Source organism: Panulirus ornatus, chromosome 55, assembly GCF_036320965.1.
Source record: "Panulirus ornatus isolate Po-2019 chromosome 55, ASM3632096v1, whole genome shotgun sequence".
In the NCBI taxonomy this organism is placed as follows: Eukaryota; Metazoa; Arthropoda; class Malacostraca; order Decapoda; family Palinuridae; genus Panulirus; species Panulirus ornatus.
Genome location: NC_092278.1, coordinates 35836184 through 35855366, shown reverse-complemented (window position 1 = coordinate 35855366; position 19183 = coordinate 35836184). Strand labels below are relative to the sequence as shown.

The 19183-nt window shown below is 50.5% G+C and overlaps 1 protein-coding gene across 1 annotated transcript in view; it reads right to left on the bottom strand.

Moving 5' to 3' along the window:
• LOC139765692 (uncharacterized) overlaps positions 1–19183 on the bottom strand; it is a 78566-nt gene that overhangs the window by 35157 nt on the left and 24226 nt on the right. The gene's annotated exons all lie outside the window — the stretch shown is intronic.

Here is a 19183-nt window from a genome sequence, read left to right as displayed (position 1 = left end):
TGATCGAGTAAGAAACGTAAGGGTAAGAGAGATGTGTGGAAATAAAAAGAGCGTGGTTGAGAGAGCAGAAGAGGGTGTTTTGAAATGGTTTGGGCACATGGAGAGAATGAGTGAGGAGAGATTGACCAAGAGGATATATGTGTCGGAGGTGGAGGGAACGAGGAGAAGAGGGAGACCAAATTGGAGGTGGAAAGATGGAGTGAAAAAGATTTTGTGTGATCGGGGCCTGAACATGCAGGAGGGTGAAAGGAGGGCAAGAAATAGAGTGAATTGGAGTCATGTGGTATACAGGGGTTGACGTGCTGTCAGTGGATTGAAGCAAGGCATGTGAAGCGTCTGGGGTAAACCATGGAAAGCTGTGTAGGTATGTATATTTGCGTGTGTGGACGTGTGTATGTACATGTGTATGGGGGGGGGGGGCCATTTCTTTCGTCTGTTTCCTTGCGCTACCTCGCAAACGCGGGAGACAGCGACAAAGTATAAAAAAAAAAAAAAAAAAAAATATATATATATATATATATATATATATATATATATATATACTGGGGATGGAAAGATGGAGTGAAAATATTTTGACTGGTCGGGGCCAGAATGTGCAGGAGTGTGAAAGGTGTGCAGTGGATAGAGTGAATTGCAACGAGGTGGTATACAAGGGGCGACGTGCCATCAGTGAACTGAACCAGGACATGTGAAGCGGCCAGAGAAAACTGCTCAGAAGTCTGTGGTGCCTGGTTATGGATAAAGGGGCTGTGGTATCGGTGCAATGCACATGATACCCATTAGATTTAACCTGCCTGTCTCTTCTCTTATCATCAATTTCATTATGACTCGTTTCGCACTGAAATGTTCCTGCAACGTCTGTGTTGGTGTCAACTCCACCTCCACCTCGCTGGGACCCGTCTGTGTCAAGAGGGCGCTGGTGCGTTCCCTTACTGCTCCAGGTCCTCCCTGTACACCAGGGAGGTAATAACAGAGTGAGGGAGGGGCTGCTGGCAGCCCACGGACGCCCTCATGCATCACCCTGATCTAGCTAAGGTCCGTCCCGCCGTTTCATGGGGCGTTAGTTCTGTGGTTATCATCATAACTATGATTCTGTGACGTAGCTATGACGTTGTCTGCCTGGTGGTTCAACCGACCGCGGTTCTGTGACGTAACGATGACGTTGTTCGCCAACGGGTTCAATCGATTGAAGATTCTATGACGTAACGATGACGTTGTGTTTGACAGGTGCTTCACCCGGTAAGAAATTCTGCTAAGGTCCCCCTAACGTTAACTCGGCGAACTACCTGATTGCCTCATCGTTAACGTACGCTGGGGGTGACGAACATAACCCGGTATGTCGTTGCGAGCGGGTTCAGTAACGAACGCAGACTACCTGTTCATTGTTAGGTCTTGAGTAATGGTCTGAAAGGGGGCCCCTTTTACCGCACTGGCGATCCGCAGAACGAAGCCACAGAGGAACCATCCCTCCTCCTCCTCCACACCCTGAGGAACCATACACATCACTTCTGCCCGAACCACCTCCTCCTCCGCTGCCGCCACCCTACCCCACCACACCCTACACATCACGTCTGCCCGAACCACCTCTCCTCCTCTTCGTCCTCCTCCTGCGCTGCCGCCACCCTATCCTACCACACCCTACACATCACGTCTGCCCGAACCACCTCTCCTCCTCCGCTGCCGCCACCCTACCCCACCACAACCTACACATCACGTCTGCCCGAACCACCTCTCCTCCTCCTCCTCCTCCTCCTCCTCCGCTGCCGCCACCCTACTCCACCACACATCACGTCTGCTCGAACCACCTCTCCTCCTCCTCTTCCTCCTCCTGCGCTGCCGCCACCCTACCCCACCACACATCACGTCTGCCCGACACAAGACATTAAGAGCCGCGCTGGACGCCCACTGGACCCCAGCAGGTCAGCGCTGACAATAACGGTGCGCCTGGTGGAAAAAAAAAAGACAGCTCGAGAAACGGACAAGACTTGTTGTACGTGCCACAATGGGCGGCGGTGTGTGTGTGTGTGTGTGTGTGTGTGTGTGTGTGTGTGTGTGGGTGGGTGGGTGGGTGTGCGCACCCCCACGGCCCAGGAGCGGCCTCGTTCCGATACAGACCCTGGCTACACACCAACGGAAATATGTTTCCACCATCCATCCTACCGTTAACAACAGCATCCACCCACCCACCCACCGTTAACGGCGGACATGGCCGGTCACTTGGGAGTTCACTGTCATCCATCCATCCGTCACACTCTATGCCATACTATGTTTGTACCCGTCTACCATGAATATCGACCAGATCTACCGTCACTCTCCCCCCATACTCACTATTCCACGTACTCTAGCAGCCATCAGAAGATGACACCAACAGAGCAGGAAAGTCAAACAGTGCGAGATGGGGAAAATGCGCCATGGTGTCCGGTGTCCCTTGTGGGGTGGATGGGAGGAGGTGGAGGAGGGGATGAGGGTGTTGCAGGATCCGGCACTGTTTGTTTACATCGGTGGTGCCGGCCCCCATGTGAGAATCCTCCCTCCCCCCTTCTCCCCTTTCCCCTGCACTCTCCCCTTTCCCCTCTATCCGATTATTACCAGCTTCCTTCCTTCCTTCCTTCCTTCCGGTTGCGTCACACCGCCACTTTCTACCACCCGTTTCCGCCGTCACCAGAGGCACGGCGTGACGCCTCATTCACCGCACCGGGAGCGGGAGGGAGGGACCTGACATCCTCCCCGTAGACGGGAGGAAACAGCGGATGGGAACAGTGAAAGCGAATGACAGCGACATTTAAAGCAATGACAGAGACCAAAATAGAAGACTACCATTGAGGAATAGCGACTACAATAACGACAAGAGTGGGGGGAAGAAAATGCTAAACAATCAGAATGGAAGATAACGATAATAAAAAAGAATTACGATAACAGAACGAGTATTCCACTCTTGCGGAGCTGAGGAGAAAATAGTTCCCGATACGAAAATGTTTCATAGAAAACGGATGAGTTTCTATATGCCACAGTTTGATATAAAAAAAAATATATATATATATATATATATATATATATATATATATATATATATATATATATATATATATATATAAAACGCCACAATCAAACATTTGTGCAAGTGTATCAGGTCTATGAAACAGTCAGCCAGTGTTTCTAAGGGAAGGTAGTGTTGCAGTGTTGCTGGAGATACACAAGCCACGGCAGGGTGACTTCTATTCCACCTGTGATAGACTCGTAAAATAAGGGATGTCTGCAGACAGCTTGACGATGGTAGACACCTTAACCAAGTAACAGCTCGACGAAAGCAGACTGCGTCAGCGAAGTGCGAGGTTTAAGAAGGAAGAGCTATGGCTCAATTGGTAGTGCACTAGCTGCTGCCGATGGTGTCACCAGTTTTCTGACAGTGTCGGGTCAGGTCGGAGGTCAAGGAGGAGAGGTCTGGCCCAACACAGCGCAGCATCCCATCATCTTGCCCAACCTCCTCCTCTCCTGCTGCTCGGGGTCTTGATATCCGCCGTGTGTGTGCGCGCGCGTGCCCTTGATGCTTAATGCTGCCGCACCCCTCCGAGATGTCCCTCATCCATCAAGGGTGACGGGGAGCAGTCGGGCAACCTTCCTACTGCGGCAGTGGTGGTGGCGGCGGTATAGGCAGCAACAAGGAGCGGTAGTGATAATAGCCGATGTTCCGGTATGTGTTGGGAGGGGGTGTGACTTCGGAGGTCTGACGCCGGTGATGGATGGACGGTACGTGCTGCGAACCAGGTCACGTCGTGTGGCTCTAGAATATCGGGAGGCGCTCACGCACAGCCACGCTAATGTGCCACCACACTGACCTGAAACACAAAGACTGACGTCTTCTTTTACGATTTCTTTCCTCTGGTTTTTTTTTTTTTTTCCCTCCCCGTTACGTGGATCCCCCGTGAACGAGATAACAGTAATACGAGAGCCAGTACCATAGTCACTATTCTTATACTGCCGAGTCTTTTTGTTTCACATCCATGGATCTACGAGGCCAGTCACCATGTATTATCGTTCATCTGGGATTCTTACAGTAAGGTAGTGACCCAGAGTTCTCTCTTGCTTACACGATGTAAGAGACACTTAATGCGACTCCACACATCCCTCTCTTTCTTCATAGTCTCCACCTCCCTGGACCGAACGGCTCAGCCACTTGCCTCACCTTCGTTCCCTCCACGCCGTCTATGTTTACATCTTCAAGTGGTCCAGTGGTGGCAAGGAGAAATAGGACATTCCGTGACGACTACCCGTCAGTCACCGGACAGTACTTAGGTCGAGCGCCCTAACCATACGCCACTCACCAACCCCTCCCACTACGTTCCACCTAAACCATTCTCCTACAGGCAAAACAACGTCTAACCTCATTCCACCCCTACATTCACAATCAGTTCCACTGCAGTGTAAACATCACCTCACCTGCCTGGTGAGAGATCCATCACATGGTCAGGGGCAGGAGATAAACTCATTCCTCATCTTGATGTTCCTTCGTTTACTACCATTAAACTCCTTCCTACCTTCGTTCATGCCTATCTCAGCTCACTTCAGGCTTCTCCCCACAGTATCGTACGTTCCAACACTGCCTCCTCCTCCTCCTCCTACCCTCATTCTCTCACTCTATCTCTGTTCTTTATTACCCCTGCCATCTTACCGTCTTCCCACTTCTCCTCGTCCTTTGCCTCCCGTGCTACATCGTCTTCCTTACCTCCGCTCCTTGTCTCTCTCTTCCCCTGCCACACCTCCCACCCTGCCTCCACTACTTGTCCCTCCTTCCCCCCACACTGCCTCCTCCAGCCTGTCCCCCACACTACCTCCTCCAGCCTGTCCCCCACACTGCCTCCTCCAGCCTGTCTCGTTCATCACCGGGTGTATCTCTTGTATCTAATGAACGACGGAACCTCCCGAGACAGCCGGATGCCTGGGCGGCAGGAGGAGGAGGAGGAGGAGGAGGAGGGTGCAGGAGCGGGAGCCGCTACTGCCACCATCACCCGAGCCTGATAAGGGTTCATCCCGCCACTTGATGATGAGTGAGGTAAACAATGCTATCATGAGCTGAGGTGGTGTGAGGGCTGGGAGTCTCTCCCTCACATCCCTGGCTGGTATGCAGGTGGCCATGACGGGGTTAAGGACCACTTGACTGGCCTAAACACTGCCCAGAAACACAGTGCCTAAAGGCAAGGGAGTTTCATGTTCAACCGAAGCAACAAAGTGAGATATGGAATGGATCGAACATCTCCGTTTGATGTGTTGATATATCTGGCCATGTTTATCAAGGTCCATACGCAAAGTTAAATCTTATTCCAATCATGAGCCAGACCTAAGTTGCAGGCTAAACCGTTTTATAAATGGCATTACTCAAGCAACATTTAAACTGTAGTTACGGGTCATATGCTACTCAATCCTTTTAGATGGCAGGAAGCACCTATATAAAGCATAGATCTTGATGCATATGACCTGATCAGCAAATGGGATCAAACACTACTTCCTTAAACCATGTTTTGATCCACAACGAAGAACGGCAAACGTACGGACGTATGTTTACCGTGCTATGCATACGCCACAAGGAGTACACACTATACAACAGTCTGCCTTGTGCTGCCATCTGGTTACCTCCGTAAGCACTAGTGTTTAGTGAGGAAACACGCTGACCTATACCCCGGCATGATCGATACGACATTACCATCCCTCAGAACTGAGGTAGCGCATGCAGCGGGAGGCAAGAGGAGGGAGGGAGGTAGCAGCAGTGCGTGGTTCGCGCCCACGGTTCCGGGCAAGCGGACAGCATCATTAGTGGTCTGCTGACCAAATGCCTCACAACTCCACCACGAGCTGTCCCGCGGCACACATGAGGACCCAGCACCTTCAGGCCTCAGTAAAGGACAGAGGACACTCGAAGAAAAGCCAGGGCAGGACTCGCGCAGGTCTGCCTGAGCAGGAAGGAAGGCATGAAGCCAACTTGGTTATCTTTCATGATAACTAATATATGCAGTTTATCTTCCCCGTACGCAGCCCTCTGGTGTGGCACGGCTAATGCTGCGTACCAACTCCCAGCTTTGCTTACCATTTCCTAGCTTTGCTTACCATCTCCCAGCTTTGCTTACCATTCCCATAACCATCATATCATTGCTCCAGTCCTCGCATGCAAGCTAATACATACAAACTCATCATCGAGCATTTCAATCAAATCGAACTGGAAATTCTTTACCATTGATTAATCAAGTCCACACAGCGTGTGGCCCAACCCTGTAGGCTAGGGGTTGAGAGGGCGCCTCCTGACCTTAACACAGACGTGAATTTACTATCCTAAGATCATCCCAACCATCAGAGATGTTTACACCAAGACTCACGAGTGTATGTGAGGCAACCCATGTAGCGAGCGTACGAGCCCGCTCTCGTGCCCGCAGGTGTACGTCACTAATTACCATAAATAATTACAGTTTCCTTCCACCAGGTGTGCTCACCTCCCTCCCTCCACCCAACCAAACCCCCTAGCTTCCTAGTGTCGGCAGTCACCGTCAACAGGTGGAGGACGACCTACCTGCCTCTTGGTCTATGTGGCGTTCTCCACTCAACACGGTACCCCCCCCTAACTTACTCCCCGTCCTCCACAGTATTCTCTCCGTCCTCCTTGTCTCCGACGTACCCCCACAAGCAGGCCAGGGCCCAGCGGCGACCTGCTCGGCGCCCCCTGGTTACCTCGCTGTCACCCGCCAGTAGCAAAACTAGGACGTGGGAAGTGAAGAGGATGCCAAGCCGGTACACAACCAGGGCGGGAGGGAGATACGACGGCCCGGGTCAGGAGGTGTGGTCGAGGTGGCTGCTGGGGCCCCGACCTCAAGGTGGGTTGGAGAGGGGGCCCCCGTGAAGGAGGCCGCCCTTTCTACCTGGCAGCCCGGGAGCATATAGGATCATGGAACACATTATCCTTCAGTGTTTCCTCCGTCGGCATCCTTCGTTCCCACCACCACACGACAAGTCCACCCCAGAATGGAGGAGTTTCCGACCCAGTAACTCTGACCATCCGGGCTCGAGTGACCGTCCCTTTGCCCCTCAGACCCCGCCCCTCACAGCTGCCCACCGTGAGGTACAGGTGTCCCTCACAGGTGTAAGAGGATGTTACTTACGACTTACTCTCAATCGACCAGGTGGTACGACCAGTATCGACCAGTCGCCATGACCCGTATCATCATACTCTCCTACCCATACTACTGGCTGGGTCACTCTGCTTCCTATAGGTCTACAAACACAAACACACACACACACACACACACACACACACACACACACACACACACACACCTTGTGTAAGCTGGGGCGTGTATACATAAACACAGTATATGCACAAGATTAAAAGACGTGGCAACATCAGGGTAAACTCTCTCTCTCTCTCTCTCTCTCTCTCTCTCTCTCTCTCTCTCTCTCTCTCTCTCTCTCTCTCTCTCTCTCTCTCTCTCTCTCTCTCTCGTAGCACACAACTAGTAATCGCACCGTGATATCATGACGATAAGCACACTATACAATCAGATAAGTTGATATATTGCCATTACCAGAGCTTATCTTCACACAGCAGCAGCTTGGAAAGTAAGTACATGAGATATAGCACTCTAATGATAAGAAAGATAACCATGTCATGTTCTGATTACATGGTTAAAGAAGACGAACGACCATAAAAGACGAGGCCCGATGAGTTATAATCGTGGACACGACAAAGAGCTGAACAAACTCTTTCCAGCCATAAATCTGGAAGTGGATTTTCCCAAGATGTAGATCACTGTTGATGAAAGGCTCTGTGAAATGCACCGCGAAAGGAGTTAGAACATGGGATACCGTAATCTCCCAAACAGAAAGGAGAGGTTGAGAAAGATGTCGAAGAGCAAGAGACTTTAATGACGCACTGTGGTGGTGGGGTACCACAGGTGGCAGAACAGCCAGCGAGAATATGAGATGTGCAACAGAGCAAGAAATGAGTACAGCAAGATAAATAAAGAGGAATAGAGAAAAAACTGAGAAGAATATTGAGAGACAAGGCAGGAGATAATCCAAATACATTCCTATGTCAATCAAGGGTAAATTGTTGGTTAAGTGCTCGCACAGCTCATCAGCCTAGGGGGCCCAGCACCAGAATCGAGCCAAGGAACATGTTTGAAAAACACACGCAAACGAGTCATCTGACGGTATGTGAGTAGTGGTTGAACTGCAGTACGCTGAGTGACGATGCAGTAAATGTTTATACCACACTGACAGGTTTCAAAACCCGTATGATTAGTCGAGATGATTCAAGAGATGAACCCTCTCTCCCTTCCCCCTAGCCTTACAGAACCCCCTCCTCGTACAGTACAAATAGGCGATTACCAATGGGTAATCACCAACCATTATCGTCCGTCCTCTTTGCCCCCTCCCCAAACACACACACACACACACACACACACACACACACACACATACGTCATCATTAGGTACACATAAGAGAGGTAGAGAGATAAGACCAGCTGAGGTTAATCGGGGTCGTGGCCTTGAACTGTGTTGGAGATGATGATGATGGTGATGATGATGATGGTGATGATGATGGTGATGATGTGGGTGTTGGTGGTTTCTGATGACGACAACAATGGTATATATCATGGCCGCCGCCACGATAACCACCACCGCCCAGTAATTATAATATCCACCAATCAACGGCCCTTCCCATGTCGAATCACACAGCGCTGTTCTTTGTTTTCGTTGCGGCGTGACTGCAAAGACCGCGTCCCACGAAAGGGTGGGGAGGGGGCGCGCGGGGCGCGCGCACACACACAGCAGGAGGCACAGCGCAGATTGGTCGTGGCGGAGTCGAAGTCGAAGTCGGAGGAGGAAGAGGAGGAAGAACAGCAGCAGCGACAGGTGTGTGTGTGCGCGCGGGGCGCGCACACACACACAGCAGGAGGCACAGCGCAGAGCGGTCGTGGCGGAGTCGAAGTCGGAGGAGAAGGAGGAGGAAGAGGAGGACCAGCAGCAGCGACGCACCTGGCTGTCCTTGCTGTGCTGGGGCGATCATGCCACCGAGGCTGGTGCGCCGGATGCTCGGGCGAGACCCGGACAGCTAAATTGGGAGGGGTTAGGGGCGGTGAAGGTGGTGGAGGAGAGCCGGGGAATATGAGGATGAGGCAGGTGTTATGTGACGCATACGAGACTGTTACAACTATCACCTGAAGAAGTAAGGTCTGGATTCATAAATCAACTTACAAATAAATATAATAATTCAGATATTAACTGACCCATAAGAGAATAATTGTTGATAATCGAAGAACACGAAGATAATCCTGATATCAACTGAAGAACAAAAGAATAATTCAGATATTGGCCGACGAAGGATTAAAATAATTCTGGTATTAACTGACGAATAAGAAAATCATTCAGACAGTAATTGACGACGAAAATAATCGAGATACTGAGAGAAATCTAAAACAGATATGATAAGGGTGATCCTGAGGGCAGTATGTTTAGTATGAGAGGAAAGTATGAACAGAAGACTAACAGTTGAGTGCGAAGGAAGGGTGAGAGGATTAGAGAGGATATGTAAATGAGAGTAACAATGATATATATGACTGATTCATACGGTGGAGAAAGGAGAATGCGCTGATGTAAACTATACATGTGGATAGCTAAGGTTCAGCTGGGGTGGACACCACACTACACACTCCTGTTGGGGCGGGTCTTCACCAGGTCCCAGGCCAGGTGGCAACACACACACACAACACACACACACACACACACACACACACACACACACACACCTAGCTGGGACAGGCCCTCACCAGGTCCCAGGCCAGGTGGCAACACACAAACACCCCAGGTAGAATAGGCCCTCACCAGGTCCCAGGCCAGGTGGCAACACACAAACACACACACTCCCCAGCTGGGACAGGCCCTCACCAGGTCCCAGGCCAGGTGGCAACACACAAACACACACACACTCCCCAGCTGGGACAGGCCCTCACCAGGTCCCAGGCCAGGTGCTGAAGGCCAACCAGCCAGCCAGCTAGCCAGTCCTCCCTCCATTCATTAGCACACAGTGGGAGAGGGAGACCCCGACTGACCCTGGGCCCAGGAGCAGGACAGGCTGGGTGATGTGTAGCGCCGTAACAAGAGCGAGTCACTCTCTTCACGTCCGCCCGGTCACCTGGTGTAATGAGCGCCAGGAAAGCTCACCAGAGAGTCTCTCTCCCGATGGAACATGGAACACCTGACATATAGAAAACGGTTACTGGATACCTGCTTCAGATTACGGTTCTAACACACGCCTCATCTATATCACCTGACCTCCTAGAATAAAAAGAAAAAAAAGTTTAAACGCAAGCTTAAAAGGAATCTATGATGCCTTGGGAATACAAGGGTCAAAAGTAGACCTCTAAATGCCCTCTCACCACAGAGGGTAACGGAGAACCGACCCTACCCCCAACCCCCTCACTTCCCCACGCTGGGTCGTAACGTAAAGTGCTCTACCGTCTTATCCCTTAATCAGGCTGCCCCTATATCTCATTTCATCCCCCATCCCCCACTATCCCCCGCCAATCATATCACCATCACAGCTAACCACACTTCCCACACTAAGGGGGAAGAGGTGGGGGACGTCCTTCACGATGGGGAGGCATCTCTAGCATGTCCCCCCTCACCCCTCACCCCCATCTCGGAGCTCAAAATGTGGGAACACACTCAGAGCTACGCTGTAGCTGGGGACTGACTGACTACAACATTCGCCAGTGTTGATCACACAGCCCCTCCTCTTCCCTTGACCAGCCAGCGTTCCAGATGTGGAGTAGGTACTGTCAAACGCTCGATTTCAGCCTCATGGGAAATCTCAGGAAAAATATCAACATTAATTCTAGACAGTACTGCACAGATCACAGCTTTTCCCGCTATGAGGTCATACACCGCTTACTAATTCCTGGTTACGGCACGACACAGCTCATCCTTGTCTGGCTGTTATCTTAGTGGTAGGATCACCTCATCCTTAACTAACCCCCCCTTGAGGACGACGGCGCAACCCGTGAACACGACCTTTGGGTATAAATGTACCGACCTTTTCTTAATCTGACCTTTTAAAGGTGTCAAGTGGAAGGCCAGGCCATCGTACACAAGGGTTGTACCGTCATGCTCAAGGGCGTGATCTTGGCTGTTATGAAACACCGACCCACACACACACACACACACACACACACACACGACCAGGTCACTACCGATGGTGTCTCGCCACACACACACACACACACACTAGATTAATCGCCTACATTAGCGTCTTGTCGGTAAAATAACCAAACGTAATCGCCTGCATTAGGGTCTTGTCGGTAAAATAACCAGACGTTAAACAACGACAGGAAAGAAATCGGTCTTATTACCTGTCGTAAAGCCAATACGTCTTAACATATCAAATCAACAACTGACAAGACGAGGCTGGAAAATATAAAAAGGAATCATCCTCGAAGGCGAAGCTACTAAGTAGGTCTTTGAGCTGAAGAGGAATTCCAATCAGTGTTTTGTTCCACGGAGGTGAGACACCAGGGAAGGGCGCTGGGAACAAAGGCAGTGAGACGCGGCTCATAATACCGGCAAAGTAAGCGATCCCGGACAGCACTGTAACCCAGCACCTCCAGGTAGACAGCGCCCGGCCCGGCCTAGCCTAAGCCAAGCGCCGCGCATTCTCACCACACTCTTTCTCTTTCTCTTCTATTTAACCCCCTCTAATAACGCGTCATTTACGTCAGTTTCCATACATATGTAGAATGATGATCTGTCTTTCTGAACCACGTCGATTTTCTGTCCTAGAGCCCGACCGATGGCCTCAAGACCAACAAATACGAAATAAAGGAACGTCGAGTTTCGAGGGAGGTGAGGGAAAGTGTGAGGTCACATGATACTCGCGGATGAAAAAGAAAAAAAAAAAGAAGAAGAAGAACGCTGCCGGATCTAATTTGCCAGGGATGGGGAGCGTGAACCGGCAAAAAAAACAACCCGGTAATTAATACATCATAAAGAAAACTGTGTGACCAGCCCCCATGGGTGTCGTACCGGCGGTTGGTGGGATAAGTTAATTCAAAACATCGCAACGGTAAACATACAGACCCGACCGAGCCGTCAGCCATGACCTACGTGCGCACAACTGGTTGCGGAGGAGCTAATGACAGAATATGACATACGCCATGTCCTCAAAGCACCAAAACGAATGATGAAATACGGTAGTAACCTACACATTAATTTGTCCGTAGACCAACGACACACTCGCTACTAAAATGACTCGGTCCGTCAGAAGCTGTCCACGATCATCGGCTCACAAACTCACACGCCACACACACACACACACACACACACACACACACACGTTCATGAAGCATTTGCGATTCATTGACCTAACCTTAGCGTCAGCCACGACTGGCCATGCACGGGTGGAGGAGGAGAACCAAAATCAGACGGTCTACACCACCAGCAAACGACGACATGTGATCCGTGAATTAGACACGTAAAACACGACGCGTGAATGCCTGCGTGCCCCCAGGCAGCTCACACACACACACACACACACACACACACATCACTGCCAGATATAAGGTCAACGTTTAGTTAACACATGAGACCTCCAACACCCTCACAGAGGCACCCACACAGCAGCTCAGAACAAGCTAAATGATCAATAACAAGGAGGAGGAAGAGGAGGAGGAGTGGTTGCTCAAGCAGATTTATGGCGTGGTGGACATACGATCCCACACACACACACACACACACACACACACACACACACACACACACACACACACTCGTCAAACAGGAGGGTAAAGATAGCATCTCGAAATGTTATCATTTAAGTCCCTTCTGAAGTGCATCAGCCCCTTCAGTAGTACGGTAGTCCCCTTCTGCAGGATGGCACTAGCCTTCAATAGGAAGGTACGACCCTTAAATAGGATGGTACTATCCTTCACTAGGACGGTACATCCCTATAGAAGGATGGTACTATCCTTCAATAGGAGGGTACGACCCTTAAGCAGGATGGTACTATCCTTCACTAAGACGGTACATTCCTATAGCAGGATGTTACCATCCTTCAATAGGAAGGTACGACCCTTAAGCAGGTTGGTACTATCCTTCAATAGGAAGGTACGACCCTTGAGCAGGGCGGTGCAATCCGTCGTAATAGTATATTACAATATATATCACATTACATTATACTTCATTACATTATATATTACATTATGTTATACTATACTATACGTTAAAGTTACGTTGTATTTTTATATACGCTTCTCTATGATACCTTCCCGATCCTCCTCAGTTCACCTATGTTCAGCACACACTCTCAACCCTCTACCTCCTCCTCCTCCTCCTCACCCTCGTCTTTCCACCTGGGAACCGAACCCGAGTATCGTCGATCTCTAGTCTACATCCTCCGTTCCTGTAACTAGTTCAGCGCCTGGCGCTCTCTCTCTCTCTCTCTCTCTCTCTCTCTCTCTCTCTCTCTCTCTCTCTCTCTCTCTCTCTCTCTCTCTCTCTCGGTTACCCGTAACCACTACCCAGGGGTGGATGCCATAAGGTCCTCCCCCCGCGCCCCACCATACCATTACAGTAAACAATGCGAGGATGACACAGTTCCTGGGTGTGTCAAGCTCCGCTATCGACGGGTCAGGTTCATGAGACTTAAGACGATCTGTGTCACTGGTTCGCGTATGTATATATATATGTGGGGCATCGGGGAGGGATGGAGGGAGGAGCGGAGGGGTGGGGGCGGCGAGACAAGGTGCCCGTGGGAGCGACACGACCTCTCTCTCGATCAATCTACCCCAACCTGACCTCCTCCATCTATCTATGTATCGCAACTTGACCTCTGTCTATCTGGTGGAGAGTCGGGGGCCCCGAGTGGGAGTGTCAGGTCGTGGTGGTGGACGTCCAAGGGATTCTACGGCTGACACACACACACACACACACACACACACACACACACACACACACACACACATACTCGGACACAGCTACGCCGAGAGGACGTCTTGCTCCTCCTTCCTCCTCCCTGCTGCCGGCATCACACTCCCCGTAACCCGCTTGCGTCGATTGCCAGCTGCCCGACCCGTCATCATCACCCTAACGCTCCAATTCTTGAAGGCCATAGTCATCTTGCTTTACGTCCGTCTCATCATTACATCATCTCCGTACGTTCCAAGAATACGAGAGTTACGAATCTTCATACAGAGAAACCTTTCATAAGAACGAGGGTGTGTGTGTGTGTGTGTGTGTGTGTGTGTGTGTGTATGAGGTCCGGGCGTAGAGAAACTTAGCCTGTGGAGTGAAGGAGGGGGAAATCATCGCTCGGTGCAGAGTTGCGCTGCGAGTCGACTTCGACGAATCTATAAACAAAAAATGTTTATAATCTGTTCCCATTAGCTGGAATACAACCTTTTAATATATGTTTGTGTGTGTGTGTGTGTGTTCCTCTGATGCCCCGACTTACTATAATACGCGGAGGAGGTCTTCCCCTTGCGACTGCTGCACGCGGAGGAGGTCTTCCCCTTGCGACTGCTGCACGCCGAGGAGGTCTTCCCCTTGCGACTGCTGCAGGCGGAGGAGGTCTTCCCCTTGCGACTGCAGCACGCGGAGGAGGTCTTCCCCTTGCGACTGCTGCAGGCAGAGGAGGTCTTCCCCTTGCGACTGCTGCAGGCGGAGGAGGTCTTCCCCTTGCGACTGCTGCAGGCGGAGGAGGTCTTCCCCTTGCGACTGCTGCACGCGGAGGAGGTCTTCCCCTTGCGACTGCTGCAGGCGGAGGAGGTCTTCCCCTTGCGACTGCTGCACGCGGAGGAGGTCTTCCCCTTGCGACTGCTGCAGGCGGAGGAGGTCTTCCCCTTGCGACTGCTGCAGGATTTACATTGGTGGTAATGCTTTGGGACGTGCATTCAATTACCCGTGAGGCGCTCACGTTATAATTCACTGACTCCATTATCAATGTAAGAGGAACGGTAATCACCGAGAACTCTCTCGTCTGTCTAATAGTGAGTGGAAAGAGCAGTCTCTCTGGAAGCGGTTTCGGTGTACAGTTCTACTGGGTTTGTATAGGATAGAGCAAATTGTACCGTTATGGTATATAGGGAGCGACGTACTTTCGGAGGCATACAACGAACAATGGCCGTTCCAACTTGACAGGGTTAAGCTAGGCTTTGATCGGTTGACATCCGATGTTAGGACATCGCGGGGGAGGGGTTAAATCATTTTGAGTCAAACGTTGCTCACTTCATGAGAGTATGGAGGAGCAAATGTAGTAGACCCCGTGGACACACAGAGCTAGCCAGCCCCAAATGCCTGGCGTCATCCCAGTGCTGTACCTGTCACGCTGGCCCACACCACCACAGGGATGTCAACATATCCGCCTCCTATCCTGAACTACCGTGAGTGAGGCGCCAGTCGTTGTCAGGACCGCTGAGTGGGTTCTTGTTCCAGTGGGTGGTGGTGCAGCCTGTTGTGGCGGGGTCTCCACCACACCGCCGCCGCCGCCGGGCACAAGGCAGGGGGAGTGTGGCTGTGAAGCGGTCTTCTAGGATGGTGTAGCATGAAGCCCTCACTCCTGAACACATGCTGGTCGGCGGCAATAACAGCGTCTTGGACTCTCCATGAAGCAGAGCAGGGCACAGAAGACGTCTTCCGATACATCTTCGTAAAACTAAGAACTACAGCGAAAAAGAGAAAGCGGTCAGTCGCTACAGCTTCGCTTTGGATATCATTCTTGTACAAGAACATGGACGCTGCCAGGTAAAGACAAGTGCGTCGAAAGTCTCTCTCTTTCTCTCAGAAAAATAAAGAGAGAGAATAAAAAAATAAGGCCGGAAGTAAGGAGAGAATGGTTTTTAGTCGTGCGAAGAAAAGACCCGCTGAAGACTGCGGGCGAGAACACGACTGTTATCATGGGGGAGGCCGCGCGTCCACGGGAAAAGAGCACAACACGTTTCATGTGCGTCTGAGTCGAGGTGACGGAGGATATGGAGGTGAGGCTGACGCGCGGTAGGTGAGGTGGCGACTCTTGAAGGGCCTGCTGGTTCCCTGGGAGATGGGACTGGGCAAAGGCAGCCTCAGGTGAGGCGGGAGGAAAAAGCCCAGTGACAACACGCACCCACCCACCCTACTACAGCCCAGCGCGGCCTCCGGGGGGCTCCCGCTCCGCACGTCCGCCCACGTGACTCACCCGCCCGCAATTTATTACGCCGCCGGACCGAGAACTACGGACCATCATCCCTCCCTCTTCTCTCGATTCCCCCGCAACATCCACACACGTCCCAAGCGACACCCACACGGCTCTCGCGATCCCCCACCAACAGCCCCCCGCCATCTCAACAGCACCCAAACCACAGCAACATGGTCCTGAGACAGCAACACTCCATTCCTAGCAACATCTGTCGCCATCAGCAAGGCTGGCTGTTCCTAGCGATCCTCAGCAGCGCCCATAGGCCCCAGCAACACTCATCCACCTCCAGCAATACCCACCACACCCCCCTAGCCACATATCTGCTAACCTTTAGGTGCTTATTCATACTCCTAAGATCCTGCAACTAAGCATTTCGATTTTGGATCCTAATATACTTTAAAAAGAAAGAATATATATATATATATATATATATATATATATATATATATATATATATATATATATATATATATATATATATATAAGAACTTTACGTTATTCTTCCTCGCATTTGCGACACTGCACAAAAATGAAATCAGCGCTGGAAAGAGAAAACGGAGGAAAAGAAAGTTCCCACAAAACGCGACAAAGTCGTAACAATGTTCATCCTCCCGACCTTCCCGGATACATCTACTGTCTGAGCAGCTCTCGTTCTTCACAACTTTCCTTCAAACAAGATTAACATGAGGAGACAAATTGGATATTTTTTTTCCTCCCCTTTACGAATGGTTTAAGGATACACAAGACGCTCGATGATATTCCAGGGGCAAACAAAGTTGTTTAGATCTTTTCCTGTACAGGCAGCAGAGCCGAGGAAGTCGACCGTCCGGCCCGCCAGCTGGGTGCCGGGGCTCGCTGCCGTGACTGCGAGACGCCGAAGAAATGTCGTACCGTTCAGATAGCGGAAAGGAAAAGTAAGGAACTATACACCACAAGAGATGTATATAAAACCTAAATATTACAGTTGAGTTACGTAAAAGAACATCATCAGCATGAATACACGAACTCGTCGAGAAACTTCTCAAATCCACAGCAGTCCATAATCACCCTGCTCCTGTTTGGAGTGCAGCCTCAGAGTTGAAGGAAACCTATAAAGTGGGGTACTAGGGTTGAATGATTGCTTCTTTCAAACTATTCGCCATTTCCCGCATTAGCAAGGTAGCGTTAAGAACAGAGGACTGGGCCTCTGAGGGAATATCCTCACCTGGCCCCCTTCTCTGTTCCTTCTTTTGGAAAATTGAAAAAAAAAAACAATATATATATATATATATATATATATATATATATATATATATATATATATATATATATATATATATATATATATATATATATATATAGAATCTGATCTTGAAAACTGAAACACTGTGAGGTAACAGCGACTGAACGCAACCATAGCCGCTGGCCTAGCAAGGAACACCCACTCCTATGCCTGAACCAGCAGCTACTGCCGTACACAGGCTAGGACCGACGCTCAAGTAGCAACCAGCTGACACAACACCACAATGAGAGGTCCCCGCCCTACCCTGACCCCACTGGTGTAAAGTAACACACAATGAACGGCAGTCCATTGAAGGGGGTAGACACCCAACCCCCAGCCGCACAGTGTAACCCATGTCGACCTTATGAGAAACCCGTGGCGACCAATAAGCACAGTGGTAGCTCAACGGGACGACCTTTACGGTTCGTATCGCTGTGTTCAAGAAGGGAAGGGAAGGGAGGGTGAGGTTGATAAACCTTTGAGCTGTAGTGGCCAGCTGCTGCTGCCCCTCGCCGCACCACGCAGCAAATGTCAGATCAGCGAGCACTCTCAGCGAAAACTACACACACACACACACACACTCATGCTGCTGGCGTGTGCTTACTCTGGCGAACTTACACATAACTCAGTCTATACTTAGCCCTAGGCCTTTGTGATGACTGTTCATGGAGTAATCCTGAGCGAAGCGAACACGGCTAACGGAAGGGGTAAATAACATTCCAAGAACATGAGGAATCGACGTGTTACATTATGTGTGTGTGTGTGTGTGTGTGTGTGTGTGTGTGTGTGAGTGTGTTATTAGTGACACTGTAATGCAGGCACCTCCCTATAATGTGGATGGGCTTCATTTCCTCTTGAGGATAAACTTTTGAAATCTGAAAATCTATTTATCTCAGGTCATAAAGACAGACTTCATCGTATGGACGTTATTTTGGTTCAGTCTTGGAGTCCTTACATAATGTAATGACCTTAAGTAACCCCCTCATCATGGGTGGGGACCATACGCTTTTGACGCCCACCAGATCGATGGAAACCAAAAGCTCCAGGTGCTGGTGGCAGTGGACTGGCCCTTGTCCCACTTGGGATATTATTGATCTGGTTGCGAATGACTAACACCCACACTCACCCACCCACCCACCCACACACACACACACACACACACACACACACACACACACAACCAATCCAAGGCCTTTTCCTCCTCTCCCTCCTCCTCGCCCGTGCAACACTAGCAAGTCACAGGGAGGAGGATGCCCGACATATGAAGACGTCCACATTACCTAGTACATACTCCTGCCATAACCTGATATGACATCCAGTGATCGCTTGTCATCTAAGTTGTTTAACTGATCATTCTGTCTGATTGTGCCAGCTTCCACGGGTTCAAGACCCCGAGACGGACGCTCGTTACACCAAGCACAAGAGCCGACAAAATTCAGCTTTCCAGCATGCTGCCTTCTTCATCACGTACACGCCAGCCATGTACATATAAAAACCTATGACCGTTCCGTCACGCATCTGTCAAATGTGTCTTCATTAATTCCCTTACACTTGAAGCGCAGCGTTCATCCAGAGGTGGCAGAAGATGAGCAGCAAGCCTTCCTCGCGAAGACAAAGGGGTGAGGCCTCGACGCGCGTTGTTCAACTTACTCCTATGAGCCGTGCGCGTGCAACCCCAGCCAGCCACTGTCTACTACCATCGCTTCCTGTCCACC